Source organism: Mus musculus, chromosome 13, assembly GCF_000001635.26.
Source record: "Mus musculus strain C57BL/6J chromosome 13, GRCm38.p6 C57BL/6J".
Taxonomy (NCBI): domain Eukaryota; kingdom Metazoa; phylum Chordata; class Mammalia; order Rodentia; family Muridae; genus Mus; species Mus musculus.
The window spans coordinates 59989093-60000575 of NC_000079.6; the positions used below are offsets into that span (position 1 = coordinate 59989093).

At 45.6% G+C, this 11483-nt stretch overlaps 1 long non-coding RNA gene across 1 annotated transcript; it reads left to right on the forward strand.

The window, feature by feature from the left end:
• Positions 1-1575: 1575 nt before the first annotated feature.
• Positions 1576-9449, forward strand: Gm35143. The gene is made up of 3 exons (XR_382539.2): positions 1576-1741; positions 8358-8549; positions 9420-9449. It is a non-coding gene; the product is annotated as a predicted gene, 35143 (long non-coding RNA).
• The last annotated feature ends 2034 nt before the right edge of the window (positions 9450-11483 follow it).

An 11483-nucleotide genomic window follows, 5' to 3' on the forward strand; every position in this document is an offset into this window, starting at 1 on the left:
TACCCAATGGGAATTAAAGTGCGGGGAAAGTTGTGAAGACTCGTGTGTGCTGGGGAAAAGCTCTCCTCTCTGTAACTGAAGCAGGGTCAGGGGAGCTCAGGAGACCACACTTTAACTTCACAACCATCACAGCACTAGAGGGCTTTTGCAGAACAGGATGCTTGGCTATTTAGAAAGCTTGTGGCTCACTGCATTGCTGCACTGAGGTCCGGCATATACAGACAATGCCTCTTGTTTTGACTTCCGACCTGTAGTCAGGGAGAGACTTTCAACTGTGAAGTTACCATCCTGGTGTCAACTTCTGGTTCTCCTACTGACTGTCTGAATGGGGGCATCACTCAGTGAGCCTCAGCTGCTCTTGGGGCTGTCGACAGAGAGGGGTGGCTTTGAGAACAGTGGCAGCCACCGAATAATAGGATGTTAGTGGCTGTGCTCATAGCTGCAAAGGGGGATGTGAGCTTCTCTGCCTATCCGGAGAAACAGCAGTCCAATAAATACTCAGAGGTGATTGATGGGTATTTAGTGGCCAGTGAGGTCCCAATAGAGATGGACAGAGACCAGAGGTGATGGGTGTTCAGTGGCCAGTGGAATCCCAATAGAGATGGACAGAGAGTAGAAATGGTGATTAATTTCATTTTCAAAATACGATTGCATTTGCTTTATACAAAATACTTAAATCCAAAAAACTTTTCTGAATATAGATTTAAAAAAAATTTTTTTTGAACCAACAAAACATCTATCTTAGAAAAGAAAGCCATGTCTGCACATCCACTTGCCACACACAGCCTAGAGTAAGCTCATTCAATGGCGTTAATAATCTTGTTCATATTCTGTTATGACATTATGTCAGTGCATTTCAATCTCACATCTTGAGATTAGGACTCTCAACCTATAGCTTTGAAAGTAGATTCTGCAAAACTCTGCCTTGCCTAAAAACACAGCATATTATGGAACTGGTCCAGGGACTCCAGAACTGGACGCAGTGTCCCTGCAACCAGTAGGTGATTGTCAGCAAGCTGTGCGTCCAGCTAGCAGTCCTTAAGGGCTTTCTTAAACCTAAATGGACAGATGTGGAAAGCCAAATGCCTCTTGCACTGCAGCAGAGGATGCATTCGGGGAAACACATTGTTCTGCCAACATCTAAGAGTGTCCTGCTGCAAAACTAGGTGGTGTAAGTCACTTTTATTCACGAGACCCCAGTACTCAGCTCTCTCTGCGGCAGCCACTGGCATAACACACCACACAGTTGGACAGTAAAGGTATTTGTTATATAAGTAGGAAGACCATCCTTTAAAGTAATGATGAGAGATATCTCAGGAATTAAGGGCACTTGATGCTCTTAGAGAAGACCTGGGTTTAGTTCTCAGCACCATGTCTCACCATTGCTGAGACCTTGTATTTCCAAGGTTTCCTGTAGACTTGCTTCAAAGTGCACAATTTCTGAAGTGTAGGGGCCTGAATTAGCATATCAATAAAAGACCCATTGTGCAGGCACTTTGCATACGTTACTGTACTCGTCCCTCTTGGCAATTGGGGCACACACATATTATTACCATCTTACAGATGAGAGAACACCAAGGCCCAGAAAGGCTAAGTCACTGTGCAAGCTGACTCAGCTGGTGAGGGGTGGACCCAGGTGTCATCGACTGTGGAATCACCTTGCTCTAAAACCCTACAGCTTCTTGCATGATGCCTCTTTGCGTGTCTCTCTGTTGATTCTTCACGAACTCTGGACAGATAGGTAAGATAGCACGTGGGGGCAGAGGGAGGACCAGATGTGCAGGTAGCATGCCAGAAAGACTTCTTGTCCACCTTCTGCCACTGACAGAAGTCACAACAAGGAATTTGTCTCCAGAGATCAAACTGGTGATGCATTAAGCTTCCTTTCCTGCCTCTGCTCAAGACTGAGTCATGACACTTGAGCAGGAGGTTCTGCGGCCCCCGGGCAAGCAAACGCGGCTGCATATTGAAGGGGGATGAAAACATGCCAGCTGACCCCAGACCCACATGTGCCCCAGAGCAGCAGAGTTAATGAGGCAAATGGCCAGGTGAGGTCACAGACCAAATTCCAGACATGTTTTGCCCACACCAGCTTAAAGGTCTCCTTGTCAGATTTATAGACACATCTGAATCTCATTTTTAAGATTCCAGTCTCTAAGCCTTGATCTACTCCTTTCTAATGCTTTTCTGCTGTGGCCCGAGGAGCAAGTTAGGGTAGGGGTGGGTGGGGTTAGGGGCTTAGGGGGAGGTGTAAGAGGGGGTAGGGGCGAAGGGCTAGGGGGGAGGGGTGGGTGTCAGCAGCCCATCTGCCTTGCAGTGAACATAAACACACGGAAGAAAATCTGCACAATCTCTAAAATTAGCTTAGAAACACCAGGGATGTTGGTGTCTTGGGGACAGGGAAAGGGATGGTAATTTCTTTGAAAATGTTTCTTGCATTTGAAGCTATGCATTTTATGTGGTGTCTAGATGGTCCCCTCAAAACATCATCTTGCCAGCTGTTGCTAAAGGAACGTGAGGTCTTATGCTCTCAAAGGCTAATGGTTCAGCAATGAAACAGGTCAAGGGGACCAAAGTAGTGGTTACAGTTCTGGGTCAGATAGAGCAGGGACAGGAATTCTGAGGCTCTAAACCTCCCACTCAGTGCCCATCTGGTGATGGAACAGGAGGATGACAAACTGAGTCAGAGGTAGGGCTAAAAAGGGTAGCAATCAAAACTACAACCAAGGGGGTAGACCCCAAGTACATGCATTGAAGGAAGATCTACACTGCTGTCCCTGAGACCAAGCCAGGGCTGGCCCCGTGCTTCTGCAGGAGCTCCTCAGTGAGGGACACAGGGACAGCTTGGGACAGGCTAGTATCTCCTGCAGGATGTGTACCTGTGTTGGAGCCAGAAAGATGGATGTTACAACATGGATGTACCATGGATGGTACAACTGTAGGATCTTGTCTTTTGTAAAAAGAAAAGATAGAAACAATAAAATTTCCTCTGTGGTTTTAGATTCCAGTTTCCCCATTTATTTATTATTATACATAAGTACACTGTAGCTGACTTCAGACGTACTAGATGAGGGCGTCAGATCTCATTACCGGTGGTTGTGAGCCACCATGTGGTTGCTAGGATTTGAACTCAGGACTTTCTGAAGAGCAGACAGTGCTCTTACCCACTGATAGCCATCTCGCCAGCCCCCACCCCCCCTTTTTTTAATGTAAGGCTAAGCCTGGCCCAAAGTAATTGTACAGACAGCCTCCTCTCTCTGTCTGTCTCTCTGTCTATCCTTTTCTCTCTCCCTCCCCTTCCTTTCTCCCTCCCTCCTTCCCTCCCCTTTTCTCTCTCCTTCCCTCCCTTCTCCCTTCTTCCTCCCCTTCCTCCCCCTCTTCCCCTCCCTCCTCTCATTTGAACATCAAATGTAGATCACTGGAGTGTTCCTTGGCTGACTGGGATGGCAATACAACAACTGAACTTCAGAGAGGTCTGTGAGTGATGAGTTGTCTTCTCTGGGATGGAACCTGGCCCAGCTTTCACCTGCAGGTTTGAGCAGAAGGGCAAGTGATCCTCCCCAAAGCCTTAGAAGCTGTGGTCAAGAGATCAAGTTGATTACATTGGCATTTTTTTCCTTTGGAAAGTTGCAAAGCATTGACATTAAAATATCCTCCCCATCAATTAAGAGTTTAATATAGCTGGCGTAAAGAACTGTTAATGAGCGTCATGGCACCCTGGCTGCTGAGTTAATGGCTGAGGCAAGGGTCCCAGACTCTGGGCTTATCTGCCATTAGGCATCTCTGAGCTGGCAGGAAGAGCAAGCTGACAAGAATCACTGTGGAAATGATTGAGTTTCTCAAGCAGCCTGTGTTATTTTAATGAGAGTGGGATATTGAGAACATGGTGCATTGATCAACTGGACGAATAATGAAGGTTGTTTCTTCTCCCCCCTCTCTTCCCACCCCCTTCAAATGAAGCAATTATTCCCCTGACCTCGGGACTGCATTTCAAAGAGGTATGAAGACAGGTTTAGGCCTGCTGCTCGGCTGAATTCTGCAGTGCCCAATTACTGACCTCAGGAGTCAGCATTCTGGAGATTAGAGTCACGGGGCGGGCGTTCACTTCACAGGCTCACTTCTAATAATATACCTTCCATGCGGACACCATTAACCTGCCTTTTCCAGTTAGCCAATAACGCTGGGCTCAAGGCAAAATTGTTATCAGCTCTCCAGGGGTCAGGCCCCTGCTTTAATTAGAAACAGGGGCATCTGCAAGGGAAAGTAATGAGAGTGGACAGCACAGGGAGGCGAGGTGAGAAGTCACTGGGTCTTGGGACTTGCAGGAACAATGTCTCTTGGGACTGAAAGAGTCACCAGCATTCAGCCTATCCCGAGGCTAAACTTTCATTTTCCTGGTCAGTTTATTCCTGAAATGAGCAAGTGGTATTGATCATGCTACTTGTACCACGTATTCCCTGGTATGCCACTCAGCTTTCTGTTGCTGTAATAAAATACCCGGTACCGTTAAGGAATAATAAAAAGGCGTTATTTTGGCTCATGGTTTTGGAGGTCCCAGCCCGTGCTCTCATGGTCTTGTGGCTGTGGCCCTGGGGGACAGGATCACTTCACACAGGGAGCAGTGGGGCAAAATGCTCACTTCATGGAGGTAAAAACAGAGGAGGAACCCACAGCCCCTTTCAGAGACATGTCCCCAGCACCTAAGAACCTCCCGTGGGCCCTACCTTTTAAGGTTTCTAGGACGTCCCTGGGTGTCGAGTTAAGGACCCATCCTTAAGTCTTGAAGCTCCTGAGAGACATTTAAGATCAAAGCTCTAGCATGAGAGGCTCAGCAAACCCTTCCCCCACGACTTCCAAACTCAATAGTTTGAATTGCTCAGCTGAATCAATACAGATTTGCTAGTCTGGCTTGGCACTTAGCTGGCCCTGCTCCATGGGGAACTAACTGTAAGAGGACTGAGCTCCAGTGGCTGACAGACCTTCAGTTCATTCCAGCATCTTCTCCCTAGGTGCAGAATGACCTAGCCTGAACACCAGCCTCTGGGGGTCAAATTCATCCTACAGCTTACATGGCAAACCTCTTGAGCTTCCACAGTCTTAAGTCCTTTCTCTTTCTCCAGACGGGGCCATGTTATGGGGCTTAGGTTGATCTCAGTGCACCCTTGCCTCAGCTTCCCAAGAGCTGGGATTACACGTATGCACTACTATGTTTGATTCTATTTAATTTAGAAGAAAGATTTTTGTTAATACTTAAGTAACATTTAATTTCAACAGACAGGGTTTGAAGGGCAATGTTTGAATCGGATTCCCTATGGGAACAGTGTCCCTTGGAACTTTAGTGTCTACCTATGAGGGTTTAGTGTCTACTTATGAGGGTTTGGAGCCAGGAGCCGGGAGCAGTGTTTTGTGAAACACTGGTCAGGGAGCCCAAATGAGCATCCTTAAACCGGTAGATTAGCTTTGCTCAAGTTCGTCACAGCAGAAAAAGAGGTGTAACTGAAAGTGACCTGAGACCTGGATTAATCCAGTCTTGCTTTTCTTCCTGCTGAGCATTGGTGAGCAGTTGTGGACTTATTTAAGAGGTAGAGCGGGGGGCATCTTCAGCATGTGCATGGCAGACACCATCGTCTCTTAGAAGCTACTGATGTCTGATAGGAAGTCCTTGCACCTTCCTTCATGGCTGGTTATCCTGTGAGGTGCACCTGTGTCTGTAATCCAATCTTGCAAATGTGCTTTGAAGGTCAGTAAACCTAGAGATCACCTGGACAGACCAGGCTCTGTCTTTTGGGGGCAGTGGTCTTCCCACCATGTGCCTTGCCCATTCCTTTATCTGGGATGCCCTTTTCATCTTTTTCCCCGTGTAGTTACTTTTGATTTCTACCACCATCTTTGAGGCTACAAAGTTAACAATTGTAGTTCTGTGTAGATCGTCTCATTGTGTGCTTGTGCATTTGTGTGTGTTTGCACATGTGTATGTGTATGTGTATGGATGCCAGAGGACAATCTCACTCATCAAACCTCAGCTTCCACTTGAACACATGGCTGCCTTGACTTGAGGCCAGCCACATCCTCGTCCACACTCACACTTTGATTCTTTTTTTCTTTTTGTTATGGGGAGGTCCCCACACTGCTGTAGACATCATCCAAAAATCTAAAAGGCAACAAGCAAGTAAAAAGCTCACGTTCTCACATGTCTGTGTCATCTTCCCACAGCATTGAAAGCGTGAGTCCTTGCTATTGGTTTTTGTTTGACTTTTAGATTTTTTTTTATTATGTAGCAGAGGCTAGCCTATTATGTAGCAGAGGCTAACCTCCATCTTGCAGCAATCCTTCTGCCTCAGCCTCCTGACTGCTGGGATTATAGACATGGGCCACAGTGCTGGGGTCCTTGATAGTCTTGAGTAAAGTGTGCTTCTGTTGTGCCCACTGTCTTCTATAGCTCATACTGTTCTTGTAGTGGACCAAGGTTGGTTCTCTGCACCCATGCTGGGAGACTTACAACAGCCTATAATTTTTGCTTCAGTGCTTCTCAACCTATGGATCACATAGGTTGAGATATCCCGACTATCAGATATTTACATTACAATTCATAACAGCAGCAAAATTGCAGTTATGAAGGAGGAATGAAAATAATTTTATGATTGGGGGGGGTCTCCACAACATCAGGCATGGTAGTAAAGAATCCTAGCATCAGGAAGGTTGGGAATGTCAGCCTGAGATGCCCTTCTGTCACAGTGTGTTCTCACAGCAACAGGCATGAGACTGGGAGAGCCGGCTCTGTCTACTTCAACCTTTCTGTTGTTCAGTGTCAAAAATTAGCAGAGGACTCTTCAGTCCTCTGTAGAGGGCAGCTTCATAGTTATTTCAAAAGCATAGATTACCTTACAAATCTGACAAAACAAGGAAGATTCAGGGGAAACAAGTTTGCCTTCGCAGTTTGATTGTCTTGAACAACATGTTTAGAAGGGTGGAGGATTTCGGTTCTGGTCCCTGAATTTGTATGTTTCCTTGTGATCCAAATGTGATAGGCTCTGACTCCCCCTCCGGCCCCTTCCTGTTTTATTTGGCTATATTGAAGGCAAGGCTACATTCTTAATAGATTTTTGATCTATCTTTATATAGTTGATGTCTGGGTTTTAATGACTGGGGAAATACAGGTACTAGTCAAACTGGCTGCAGGAGAGGGCTGGGCAGAGCAAAGCTTTCCCCACAGTGCCTGAACACCCCATTGACTCTGGAATCTAAGTTCACACATTGCAGTCTTCAATTTACAGATGTTTCCCTGATCCAAAAAAAAAAAAAAAAATTAAACACCTAACGAGTCTGCAGGTCCACTGAATAGCCGTATTAAAGCTCTTATAAATCATTTATGGGATGCAAAGAAAATCTGCTGGCTGTTTGTTTTATTTCTGTGCCAGAACACTCCATTCCAGCTGTTCTTGAAGCAGTCTGGGGGTTTCCCCAAACACCCCAATTCCAGTGCGATCCTTTCAAAAGTGCATGAGACTGTGTCTGTGCAGCTGGGCATGAGGTTACACAGACACTCCGACGCGCTTTGCTAGCACGGCGGTCGCTCTCTGCTTCTCAGACGTGAGGGATGATCATGTTCCCTTGTCACGGAGGATGTGGGATGTGACTTTGAAGGGGGTTGTGGGTCCCAGCTTCCTTTTCTGGATTTATTTCCCCCGCTTGGGTGGGTAATTCTGCTCCGTCACATACTTCCACAGGGGACATGTGGCTCCTGCTGGTTAAGCCTCTAACATACTTTGTTTGAGATATTTAAGATCCAAATGTGATGACCAAGGTCTAGTGTTCTACTTGGCAGACTGTGGACTTGCCTAGTGCTGGGATCCAGCAAACGGTCGACTTCCAAGGTTTTGTTTCCCATCAGTGTAGTTCTAAGATGATAGGGTACTTCCAGAGCACAGAGTCGCACAACTCTGATATCCCTTTGCTTTGGTTAGTAAGATCTAGGTCTAGTGACTGCTCTGTCCCCAGAGGTGTATGGCCTTGGTGGCCACAGGCACTAATTCGACCTGTAGCTGTCAGTGCTGCCATGTTCATTTTCAAGCCCAGGTCCCAAGTGGGATCCCCATTCATGTATTCCCATCTTAATATTAGGTCAAATCATTCATTGTAATCCTTGGTACTAAATTATCAGCAGTGCTTGACAATAAGGCATAAAAACTAGGCCCCATAAAGAATAAACCATTTGTATGATTCCTGTAGTTTTACAATACACTTAAGATTGGTGGAAGAAACACAGAGCTACCCACCATGCCTTGAGAAGTGGCATGGAGGTTGAGACTGGGAGGTATAGAACCCACACTCACTGCTCCATCTCTTGTCTCTTTCAGCTGCTGCTGCTGCTGGGTGACTGATTCACCCTGTCCCTGACATTCTGTAGCTTGATATAAGAAAGACTCCAGCATCTGGAGAGAGAGAGAGAGAGAGAGAGAGAGAGAGAGAGAGAGAGAGACCCATTGGCTGTTGGTCAGGAGGGAGGATGCTGGTTGGTGCTGGAATCCCTCCATAATCATGTTGCATGGGTGAGTAAGGATTGGTGGATTGCCAGGGTTGGGAGTCAGCGGGCCCTACTTACATTTTATAGGATGCAAAAGTCAGCTGAGAATACCTCATTCTGTTTTAAAGTCAAACAAAATAGAACGTGGTTGTGGCCTCCGCCATGCCTGGGCACAGTGGGTATGTGGGGACTGGTGACTCTGATCCCAGTTTTCATCCTATAAATCTCTGTTCTTTGACAATAGTGTTTGCTCATGAGAAGCTGTTCTTAGCTTCCAGGATTCATATGCCTCAGACCTACTCCAATTTCTGGAGAAATTCACCGCAGACAATTTAACTAAAGAGTAAAATATAGGTCAATAGTGCATTGATATTTAGAAATAGAGCATGTTGGCCCATATTTGTACACCAGATCGGAAGATATTTTCAGACCAGTATGTTTTATAGATTGAAAAAATTAGGATGAAGCTGGGTATGCGTCATCTTTTTTTAAAAAAATAATTTTAATTTTATTTGTATAAGTGTTTTCTCTGTGTGTGCGTGTTATGCCATATACATGCATGTGTGATGTCTATAGAGGTCAGAATAGGGCACTGGGTCCCCTGGAACGGGCTATGGATGGTTAGAAGCCTCCATGTGGATTCTGGGAACTGTACCCAGCTCCCATACAAGTAGCAAGTGCTCTTAATTGCTGAACCATCTCTCCAACCTCTGTGACTTTTTTCTTTTTAATTTAATGAATTTCTCTTTAGTTTTAAAGTGGATTGAGCACCTATGAGAGGCAAAGCTGCAAGGGATCCCTTCATAGGGAGGGGGTGCTTTATCAGTAAGAGAGTAAAGACGTATTTCCTCATTATAAAACAGTGAAAACTTGCATTTGTTTTTTCCTTCTTTAGAAATTAAGCTTGCCGGCTGGAGAGATGGCTCAGCGGTTAAGAGCACTGACCACTCTTCCGAAGGTCCTGAGTTCAATTCCCAGCAACCACATGGTGGCTCACAACCATCTGTAATGATGCCCTCTTCTGGTGTGTCTGAAGTCAGATACAATGTACTTAGATATAATAATAAATAAATCTTTGGGCCAGAGTGAGCAGGGCTGATCAGAGCAAGCGGGGTTGACCAGAGTGGGCAGGGCCAATTCAATTCCCAGAAACCACATGATGGCTCACAACCATATGTACAGCTACAGTGTACTCATATACATAAAATAAATAAATAAATCTTTAAAAAAAGAAATTAAGCTTGCCTTCTTGATAACTCTAGTGTCTCTTGGAAATAGTATGTAGCTAAGACTTAATTTATCTCCCCCTCTACATTCTTAAGCTTTGAAAGAATTATTGAAGCCCTTGCTTCTATGGCACCACAGTGTTTAATATTTAAAATATAAATATTTGAAAGTATAAACCAGTGACTCTCAACCTTCCTAATGCTGAGACCTTTTAATATAGTTCCTCATGTGGTTACCCCAAACCATAAAATTATCTTTGTTACTACTTCATAAATATAATTTTGCTACTGTCATATATGGTAATGTAGATAATTCTGTTTTCTGATGGTCTTATATAACCCTTGTAAAAGGGTCATTTGGTCATGACCTACAGGTTGAAAACTGCTGTTATAAATGAATGTGTGAGTGTGTGTGTGGTAGATGTTTCCATGTACATGTGGGTGTGTATACCTGTACAGGGGGTGTGGAGACCAGAAGTTGGTGTTGAGATGTTTTTTTTCCAATGGCTTCTCTATTAGATTTTTATCATGGAGATTCCCCTTGAACCCGTAGTTTGCTCTTTTTACCAGCTGTCTGCTCTCCCAGCAGGGGCAGTTTGGACCTGTGCTACCATGGCTGGATTTTTACACAGGTTTGTTGAATTTGAACTCAGGCCATGATGACTGCACAGCAAGCCCTCATACCTACCAAGCGGCTGATGAAGATGTCTCTCCAGCTGCACAAATAAATCCTTGCAGATATTGATGCCAGAGTTTCTTGATAGAGTTTATGTGCCTGTGGTATTAAAACCACAGTGGGCATCATTCTGAAGTCTCCTACTCTCAATGTCTTTAGTGTCACTCATGGTTATGTGCATTCTCAGTCAATATGAGCGAGTACTTGGGCAAGGACCGTGGTCCAGAGCTTTGGAAGGGCGTGGCTGGGCAGTTTATGTCTGCTATATTCGGTGTCAGTGGGATGTTGGTGGGGTGTCAGTGGGGTTCTGGGGCTGCTTTCCTCTTCCTTTCAGTCCCCTCTCTCCTGGTTCCTCTGTGATACTGCTCTTCCCCCGCTTCCACGTGCTGTCTGTCCCTCATCCTTGCAGGCTGCACTTCTTTCTCCCCTGCTATAGTAGTCTGAAGAAGCTTTACGTCTTCCATGGGGGTAGGCTTTCAGGAGGAGCAAAGGTGTCTGCCTCTCATCACTATGCCCACATTTCCTAGGTCAGGGCAGACCCAGGATGTGCCATGATTCAAGGAATAGGAGAATAGACTCTACCTGTTGATGGAGAAGTGCCAATTCTCTGGCATCTCTGTGGGAGCCATCTCTGTGACAGCCGTGAGAACGGCTTGTAAATGTTTTCTATAAATTGTGTTATTTAATCTTGTCAGGACTTCCGTGAAGTAATGAACTTCCCCAGATAGCAAAGCAGAAACTTCCAGAGCCAAAAAACTGGCCCAGAGGGCTCAGAGCTGGCCGTCCATACATGTTCCTTGGACGATGTGGGATGTGGGCACACAGCTAGCTAGCTGTACAGATTCCTTAGAGGATGCGAGATGTGTGCACACAGCTGGCACTCAGTACATATTCCTTAAAAGATGTGTGATGTGGTAGGCATGCTTCCAAGCTACCTTCTTGACTGCCACACTTGATGCATCAAACTTGAGTCTGTGCATAGCCAGTCCCTTCTCTGAACATGAGACACCTCAACACTGCACACTAGACAACAGGGAAGTGACAGACATGAACTTTC